This window comes from Onychomys torridus, chromosome 11 (assembly GCF_903995425.1).
Source record: "Onychomys torridus chromosome 11, mOncTor1.1, whole genome shotgun sequence".
In the NCBI taxonomy this organism is placed as follows: Eukaryota; Metazoa; Chordata; class Mammalia; order Rodentia; family Cricetidae; genus Onychomys; species Onychomys torridus.
In genome coordinates, this window is record NC_050453.1 from 71,435,816 (window position 1) to 71,445,648 (window position 9,833).

Consider the following 9,833-nt stretch of genomic DNA (forward strand, 5'->3'; position numbering starts at 1 on the left):
CCAGGCAGGCTCAGTCTGCCAGACTCCTAGGGGGCCAGGGTCTGCTTTGCCAACTTGTTCTGAGAGGAGCTACCAGGTGACGAAGACACCAGCAACATAGGGATGGTGCTTTTCTTCAACCCTAGCTCCAGGGGCATATTTAAATGTGCAGACGAGAGAGGACCGCACTTGTCAGGGGAACACTAGAGACAAAGAGGGCCACAAGGCAAAGGGTAGACCTTCCCTTTTCTCAGCCTCAGCAATGTTCCCACTGTTTCCAGGTGGGCAGGTGTGAAGATCAAGAGAAATCAGAGGGTGGAGAACCAAAGTATCATGGTGTCCAAAGGGAAGCGGGGAAGGTGTGGACAAAAAATGCCAAGTGGCAGAAGTATGCTTCGGGTCGTTACAGAAATTGTCAGAAATTCTGCCCTAATGCCTACCCCAAAGTCATTGAATGATTTTTTTTTTCCAAAGGGGCAACCATAAGCTTTTATCTGATCTGCTGTTCATTTGATCTGAACACGAATCTCTGATTAATGGGCTGAGGCCACAGTCAGGCCCATTTGGTCAACATATATTTGAATGCTAGCTCCATTCTCTTGGCCTTACCAAGAAATCCAGCATTAGCTCCCTTCTCCTAGTACTATATTTTCATGACCCCCAAGCTGAGCCTGAGAAGCTGTGACAGTCAGGACGCTGTTAACTGCTTCTGAAAGTCAAGGAGACTGGGCTATAGATGGCCTTGCAGTCCATGGCAAACGAGGCTAGAACCCAGTACAGCAGGTATTCCAGCTGCTAATCACATAAACCTGACTCTGCTTCTCAGGCCAGAGCAGACTGGCGCTCTGAATCTGTTAGGAAAGTGATGAAGCCAAATGCCTGAAGACAATGGCCTATACCCAGAACAGTCACAAGGCTTCAAGACTGCAGCATTTAGTTCCTAGGGAAGCATCCTCTAGGGCTTGTTTTCTGATATATACAACAGCTCTGTAGAATCCATTGAAAGAAGGGTTCAGGATCTCGGGTACAGATGAGTTTGAAGGGGTGCTTACCCGGCATGCTAGAGGCTCTGAGCTCAATCCTCAACATTGCTTAAACTGGGTATAATAGTGCACACCTATAAATCCTAACACTCAGGTGGTAGGGGCATGAGGATCAGAAGTTTAAGGCCACCTCTGCTACATAGGAAGTTTGAGGCCAGCCTAGAATGCAGGAGACAGTGCCTTCAAAGTAAATAAAATAATGGATGAAATAGTTCTGGAGTGAAGACACATTTCTTATTTCTCTTGTGCATGTGTATGTTCAGGTATGTGTGATATGTACATGTTTGTGAGTACACGTATTAGGGTATATGTGGTGGGGAAGGGGCAGGTACACATGCTTGGAGAGGGAAGAGGACAACCATGAGTGTTTTTTACCTCAGGCCTCTCTCACTATTTGAGACAAGTTCTCTCTCGGCCTGGACCTTGATCAGAAAGCCTAGACCAGCTGACCTGGAAGCATTCGGGCACTCACCTGTGTCAGCCTCAACCCTCACCATCACTGAAATCTCAAAGGGTAGCCAACCATGTCCAACTTTTCTTTTTAACGTGGATTCTGAGAATTGACTTAGGTCTTCTTTCTTGCAAAGGTAAATGCTTTGCCAGCTGAACCATCTCCCAGCCTCTGCTAAGGGATTTAATGTGTTAAGATTTTATTTTTAATTATGTGGGGGGGGGGGGGCATGAGCATGTTAGTGCAGGTCCTGGAGAGGCCAGAAAAGGGCATCAGATCCCTTGAAGCTGGAGTTACAAGTAACTGAGCCAACTGACCACAGTGCTAGGGACCAAACTCTGCAGGAGCAGTGTCCGTTCTTAAATTCTGAGTCTCCTCTCCACCTACAACCTCTGAGAAATCACCTCCCACTTTTGTATAATCCTCAGTTGTGATGTCTAAAGTGATACAAGACTGTCTGTTCCAACTGTGCTGGTCTGAGGTTATACACCGACACAGGCATATTATCCTTTCTCCCACTCTGAGAGCCATAGCAGAGAGACCCTTAAAGTGCCCCTCAATTCCACAGGTGACTAATGATATAGTAAACTGAGGACCACAGACCCTGTGGTGCAGTTCCAGACACAAGTTAAGGGAAAAAAGAGACGGGCTTGGAAATGTCCACTGAGACAATTATTAACTTCAGTATGAAAAGATCTTCTGGGTGTGAGTGGATATGCAGACAGTGCCACGGGCAGGTGTGGGTTCCCTTCAAATGTGGACTTGCTGGTTCACAGAGGACCCTTTCTTTGGCACTTGAACCCACTTAGGTTGGATGTGAGATAGTAAGTTCATTAATGACTGGGCAAAGATGAATGTTTTGCCAAAAAAATTATAAAGTGGACTAGGCTGTTAAAATGTTTTGATTTGAAAACATCTCCTAAAATCTGGTATATACACACACTCACCCTGAAGGAACTTCACATCCTGAAATAATTGGGGCCTAAGGTTCAAGGTAAGTGGTTAAGATATTATGAAGGTGGGTGTAGCACATATTTAGAAACAAAGCCTTGGACTGGGGCTTGGGGAAGGGGCAGGTCTGAGCCCACAGCATTGACTTACTGATGGCCATACTAGTGATGAACAATTTGGGAACAGTCTTCATTTGTCAATATGCATCTAGTTCTCATTCTCATAACATCACATAGCAACTGCAGGACTGCCAGATTCAAATTGAAAAATTAGTATGGAATTCATATTACAGTAGTCAGTATTTGAATTGGGACTGAACTGAATTCTTGGTACCAGTACTATTTTTCTTCGTTTTTCATTTTTATGTTAACATTTAACAACCATACATGTTTACAGTGTACATTGCAATATTTTTCTATACATACATACCCATCACCTAAAGGAATCAACATTTCTATCTTCTTGATGTTTTATGCTTTGAAACTTTAAGCTGTTCCCTTCTACTTCCTCATTAGATATATAATAGGCTGTTGTAGATGAACAGTCTCATTAAATAAGAAACACAGAGCCAATTGCAGAGTTAAAAGCCCAAGAGGTCAGAAAAATAGCTAAGAGCTAAAAACCCTTTCTTACCCCTCACTGCCACTGCTGTCCTTCCCCTCAGCAAGAGATCTACTTCTTGTGTGTCTGTCCTTTTACTGACTTTCTGTTCTGCCTTCTCATTGGTTGTAAACCAACCACATGACCTCCTCGTCACTGCCTGTCTGTACAGACCTCCAGATCTTCTATGGTTGGTATTAAGATTAAAGGTGTGTGTCTCCATGCTGGCTGTATCCTTAAACACACAGTGATCTGCCTAGCTCTGCCTCCCAAGTGCTGGGATTAAAGGCATGCTCCACCACCGCCTGGCTTTTGCTATGGCTTGCTGTTAGCTCTGACCCCTAGGCAACTTTATTTATTAACATACAAATAAAGTCACATTTCAGTACAAATGAAATATCACCATATTTCCCCTTTTCTATTTTAATAAAAGGAAAAAAGTTATTACTAATATAAGAAAAATTATATACAAAAGTACAATAACTGTATATCATATATATAAGCAATACATACCTAAACAATGTCTAGTCCATTTGTATTTGACAAATTCAGAGAAAATAATTCCATTGTCTATTCTATTTTGGTAAGTCCAAAATGTACCTGATTCACTTTCTATACTAACATATTACTAACAGAACTGTCTTATAACATCTTTCAAATTTATACACTTACACCTCTTAGTGAGTTTCTTTTCTGAAATTCTTAACAAGGAAAACTATAACTATAACTAACTAATCTTCAACTCCCTCAGAGACCCGAAAAGAAAATAATGTCACCTAATAAAAAATAAAAACAGGAAGTGCATGCAAGCAGCTTCCAAAAAAAATGTGAGTTGACAGAAACAGCCAGCTGCCTGGACAGTCACCTGAGGTTTCTCCACAGTGTTGGGGCATCATCTTCAGCCTATAGGCTTAGCATATCTAACAGACTCATTTGTGAACTAGGATGTACACAAGGTCAACAGTTTGACCTCACATTTGGTGAGAGCAGTCCATGTACCAGAAACACCTGAATTCCATTAGTGTCATGTGATGATTCAGGATTTTAAATTCTGGAAATTGTTGATGTTTTTTAAATTCAGCTGTCCATTCTTCCTGGGTGTGTGTGTGTGTGTGTGTGTGTCTTCATCTCAGCATCCCATTCTTCTCCACATCCCTCTATAAAATGCCAATCTACTATTGAGATGTTTGAGCTTAGTTACTCTTCAAGAATAACTGTTTCAGCTGCTTTTCCACTGCACATCAGAAGCCATTGGCCCACTGCCTGTTCAGCTGCCTTCGAAGAAAAGGACACTGTACCTTTTCCAGATTGCAAAGGCCACTTCAGGGTTGGTGCCATATTGTCCTGGCCTCAGAAGATGCCTTTTGTTAAAGCCACAACCAGTTTTGGCAAGAATCAGTAGTCCTTTGTTTCATGTCCTATCTGTCCTGTTTGTCAGCAGTTGATTAGAGGATACTTTGTTGTCCAGTGGCTAACTTTTGCCACAATGAAAGTTAACTCCATATGCAGTTTCTTCAATGCCCATATTTTTCTCTGAAGCAGATTGGTACTGCCAGGAGAAATACAGATCAATTAGTCTTCTATGATAGTCAAACTTACAGTCATGTTAAGTTTTCTAGGTATACATAGATATAGTTCAAATAGACAGGTAATCTTCAAACACTTCAAAGACAGAATATGGCCTACAGAATATGGCATTTAAAATATTTTTAAAAATTTAGACTTTCTGGACAGTGAGACATGTCTGCTACTGGCAGCACCATATTTACTTAAGAAAGGAGGATGGGCATAGAAGACACTCTATATGAAGCTTATCTTCTTCTTGGTAAAAATAGCCATTTGGGCAAGAAACTGTTATTGTCTGTACTGCTTGAAAAAAATGTATCGACTGGACATGCAGGACCCATAGGAAGGTGACCACTGAACTTTGCTTGACAAAATGGTCCTTCAGGTTCCTGCTTTGCAGAGGAAACTGCCAGACATTCTACAGGACACAGAGAGAAATGACTGAGAGACTCTATGCCTATGGGCTGAAGACAGATGCCCCAACTTTACAAAGGAACATTAGGTGACTGTCCAGGCTGCCAGCTGTCTCTTCTACTCTTGCAAGACTCCTGAATGTTGCTTGCATCTTTCCCCCGGTTCTCAGGTAGTATTATATCCTTCTGAGGTCTTTGATGTAGTTGAAGACTAAAAATAGTTATAATTTTCCTTAGTTATTATAAAAGATAAGTTAGATATGAAACTTCAGACTCACAAATATAAGATAGATAGGATATCTTCTTTAATTTTGCCAAGTAGACTAGTTATTATAAATAGACTAGATATTATAAGTGTAATTCTTGCTTGATGATTGTTTTGTTATCTATAATTTTACTATGTGTAAGTTAAAACCTTCCTTTTGGAAAAAAAAGAAAAGGGGAAGTGCTGTGAGATGTTCTGTATGTTAAATGTGTTGCTCTGATTGGTTAATAAATAAAACACTGATTGGCCAGTAGCAAGTCAGGAAGTATAGGCGAGACAAGCAGAGAAGAGAATTCTGGGAAGTGGAAGGCTGAGGCAGAGAGACACTGCCAGCCACTGCCATGACAAGGAAGATGTAAGGTACCAGTAAGCCACAAACCACGTGGCAAAGTATAGATTAATAGAAATGGGTTAATTTAAGATAAAAGAAGTAGATAACACAAAGCCTGCCACAGCCATACAGTTTGTAAGCAATATAAGTCTCTGTGTGTTTACTTGATTGGTTCTGAGCGACTGTGGGACTGGTGGGTGAGAGAGATTTGTTCTGACTGTGAGCCAGGCAGAACCAGAAAAAATCCAGCTACAGGCTATTTTAAGGTAGAGTATAGTCACCTTCCTATGCTATTTTCAAAGTGCAGAGCCTTTTGCTACTTTTTATTGTTCTTAGTATCCTTTAACCAACCTCCATCTCTCTTCTCTTCCTACTTACTATCCACTGGTGGCCACAATGCTATTGCCACTACCTCACTTTTTAATAATTGTAGCAGGAATCTGAAATGGTCTTGTTAATAAAATCAAACCTGAGGTCAGTTATTGAGGTGAATTCTGGAAGATTAGAGAAGCAGAACAAGCCAAAGCCACCTCACCTTGCCAGTTCCTCAGCTGATCCTGTTTCCACAGACTGGGAGCTTCTGAGTCCTCATCCAAATTTATCTCAGCTGAACTGCTTCTCAAAAGCCTGAAAGCTTAACCAGGCTAGTTCCTGGTCCTCACACCTTATATACCTTTCTGCTTTCTGCCATCACTTCCTGGGATTAAAGGCTCACTTCCTGGAACTAAAGGTGTGAGTCACCATGCCTGACTGTTTCTGTGGCTTTAAACTCACAGAAATCCAGATGGATCTCTGTCTTCCATGTGATAGGATTAAAGGCATATGTGCCACCATTTTCTGGCCTCTATATCTAGTGGCTGTTCTATTCTCTGACCCCAGATAAGTTTATTAGGGTACACAATATTTTGGAGAACACAATATCACCACAAATAACCTTCTCAGCATCCATATACTCTAGACATCAGGTGGTAGTTGTATGTGTCTGGCTTATTTCCCATAACTTAGTAACCTCAAGTTCTAAGCATTTGGCTTCAAATATCAACTTCATTCTTTAAGTTTTATTTATTTAATCATTTCTGAGACACAGTGTCACTATATAGCCTTGACTGGTCTATGTAAACCAGGCTAGCATTGAACTCAAAGACAGCTCTCTGCCTTTGCCTCCAGAGTGTTGGGATCAAAGGTGTGAGCTGGCCTTTCATTCCGTTTTGAATTTTGATTTTTTTTTCTTTTCGTACACATACACAGTGATTGTGTTCACACTGGTTATGTTGCAGTTGTATTCAGTCCTTCCCATTACCCTCTGTTACTCACTTCCCTTTCTCTCAGATCTCTTTCTTCTTCCCAGTAGCCTCCCAGGGCCATGCCTGGCTTTTTATGTGGGAACTGGGGATTCAAACCAGATCCTCATGCTTGCACAACAAGCTCTCTTACCCACTGAGACCTTTCCTCAGCAATCTCTCATTCTTCACATTGTGTCTTCTCTCTGCTGTCTCCACTGCTATTTCTTAGCTGTCCAACCACCTAGATCAGTGGTTCTCAACCTTCCCAATGCTGTGACCCTTCAACAGAGTCCCTCATGTTGTGGTGACCTCCAACAATAACATTATTTTCATTGCTACCTCATAACTGTAATTTTCCTACAATTATGAATCATAATGTAAATAATTTTGGAGACAGAAGATTGCCAAAGGAGTCAAGAACCACAGGTTGAGAACTGTTGACTTAGGTAGTGATAGAAAAAAATAAACTACTGACTTATCTTAGAGATTATAGTTCACTATTGCTGAGGAAAAAAGAACTTATGTATTTTATATATCTTATTATATAAAATATGTCTCTGTCATATCTTGTTAAGTGCCACTGAAGAAGACTCAGAATGTGCCAGTTCCCAGTTACATGAAAGCAGGACAGGGATTAGATACCTCTACTTTCCCTGGCAGCATCTTAATTCACAACTTTGGGCTGTGGTGTCACGGCAATAGAAATTCTCTAAGTTTTCCTTAACACACACCTTTAAAAAATAAAACAAACACAAAACAAAAATGTTCATTGCAATTGACATGTGATTCATCCTTCTTTGGGCCAAAGGAAGAAAGACAGAATGAAAAGCAGCCACCACATTTAAACGAAGGTGTTATCAGTCATTCTTGTATATTACAGCTGCTCTAAGAGCCATGAGGCAGAGGCATTTATATGGAAGATAAGCTCATTGTGTTGAACAAATTAATGTGGGATTGTGAATTAAATGGCACGTCTTTGGACAGCTAATTAGCTTTGTGCTGCTCAATTAAGTTCCGAAAGGACATGTTGTGTTTCTTGGTGGAATACAGAATACACTTCAAGGCTATTGCTGCCCAGATAACTTCAGTTACAAACCCAGTGGAAATAAGCAAGCAAAAAGCCAGGATTCTGCAAACTCCAAACATTGCCAAAGAGCCCAGTGTTCAAACCATGCACAGCAAAACATTGCATTTTATTTTCAGTCATATTTGTTATTTCCCAACCAATAAATATGAAATTACATTTTCACTATATTATTCACACTGTGAGCCAATATTTCATATGTGTATGGTGTTTGTTTACACGTATGGGGGTTTGCACATACATGTGTATAGAAGCCAAAAGTTACCAGATGTCTTCCTCCACCATGCCCACATTATTTTAGATTGTTAGATTGTGTGTGTGTGTGTGTGTGTGTGTGTGTGTGTGTGTGTGTGTGTGCGTGAGTGTGTGTGTTAGACAAAAAAATATCTTTACTGCAAGATATTTGTACTTCTGTAGCAGACCCTTATCTTAGCAAGAGACATCAATCAGACTTGGAAGTTTAGACACGTCAACAGACCAATCAGAAAGCTGTTTCCTGATTGAGGTTCAGCAGAGACTTCTCTTTGCCCTTCCAATCATGCACTGTGATTGGTTGCTTCATCCACATAAAAGATCAATCCCACTTCCAAAGGAAGCACAATTTTAAAGAATAAAACATTCTCCTTATAAGAAGTCACAAAAGTACCATCATCATTGCCCTTCCTTTATTCTACTATAATTCATGAAAATGATTTAAAACTTTGGACCTCACTGAATACTGCAAGATCCGGTCTGCAATTAGTTTTCTGTTTAAGGTTTCCTTCATCAGAGTAAATCATAATTCTTTGGAAGGGAAAAAATGTATGAATCTGCAAGTTTCCATTTTGAAAAGAATTGATTTATAAGAGAAAGGAACTTTCGTACAATTTCCCAGGTAAAAAAAAACACCCTAAATAAGCTTGAAGAAAGGAGCAGAGAAAGCCACTGTGAATTCCAAGTTCTCAACACACTGCATGAATCATTATCACAGCAGAGTACCAGTAACTATTTGGGGTGCTCACACACATCAGCTCACACCTTAAAAAAAAACCTTTGTATGATCTAACCTACAACAAAGTCTAGAAAAAACATGAACCTATTCATGAGATTCATGTAACACCATTTTAAGTAACTTGAAGTCGGCAAGATGGCTGAGTAGTAAAGGAGCCTGCCACCAAGCTTGGCAATTTAAATTTGATACCATGGATCCACACAGTATAAAGAGAGAACATATTCCTACAAATTGTTTTCTGACCTCCACTTATATGAGAACACACACACACACACACACACACACACACACACAAAAAAAAAAAAAAAAAAAAAAAACCACTACTAAAGTAACGAACTTCCAAGGCTTTTGAGGTTGTGTTCTCTTTGCTGATTTTAGCCTTTTTTAGCAAGTGTGTTGCTTACCACTTAACAACACATATCAAATGCCTGTGAAACAGAGCAAATGCCACATAAAACCATACAAGAGGGACTTAGAAGAGAGCTGAGTGGGTAATGTGCCTGCTGCACAGCACAGGGATCAGAGGTGAGACCACTAACAGCCATGTGAAAATCCAAGACAAGGGCACTCATCTGTAGTCGCAATGCTAGGAAAGCAGACACTGGAAGATTCTTGGTGCTCACAGGGCAGGCTGGCTAGCCCAGTCTGTAAGCCTAATTCAATGAGGGCCTGTTTCAAAAACTATCAGGGTACTGAGAAAGATATTCATTGTTAACCACTGATATCCACATTCACACATACTGGACACACATATACATATGTGTGAATACATATCCTCCCCGATCTTTCGAAAGGTTTCTTGAAAGGTGGTCCATACTTCCCCACATGTTGTGTTTTGGTGATTAATGATATATGATACGGACAGAAGTGTAGCTA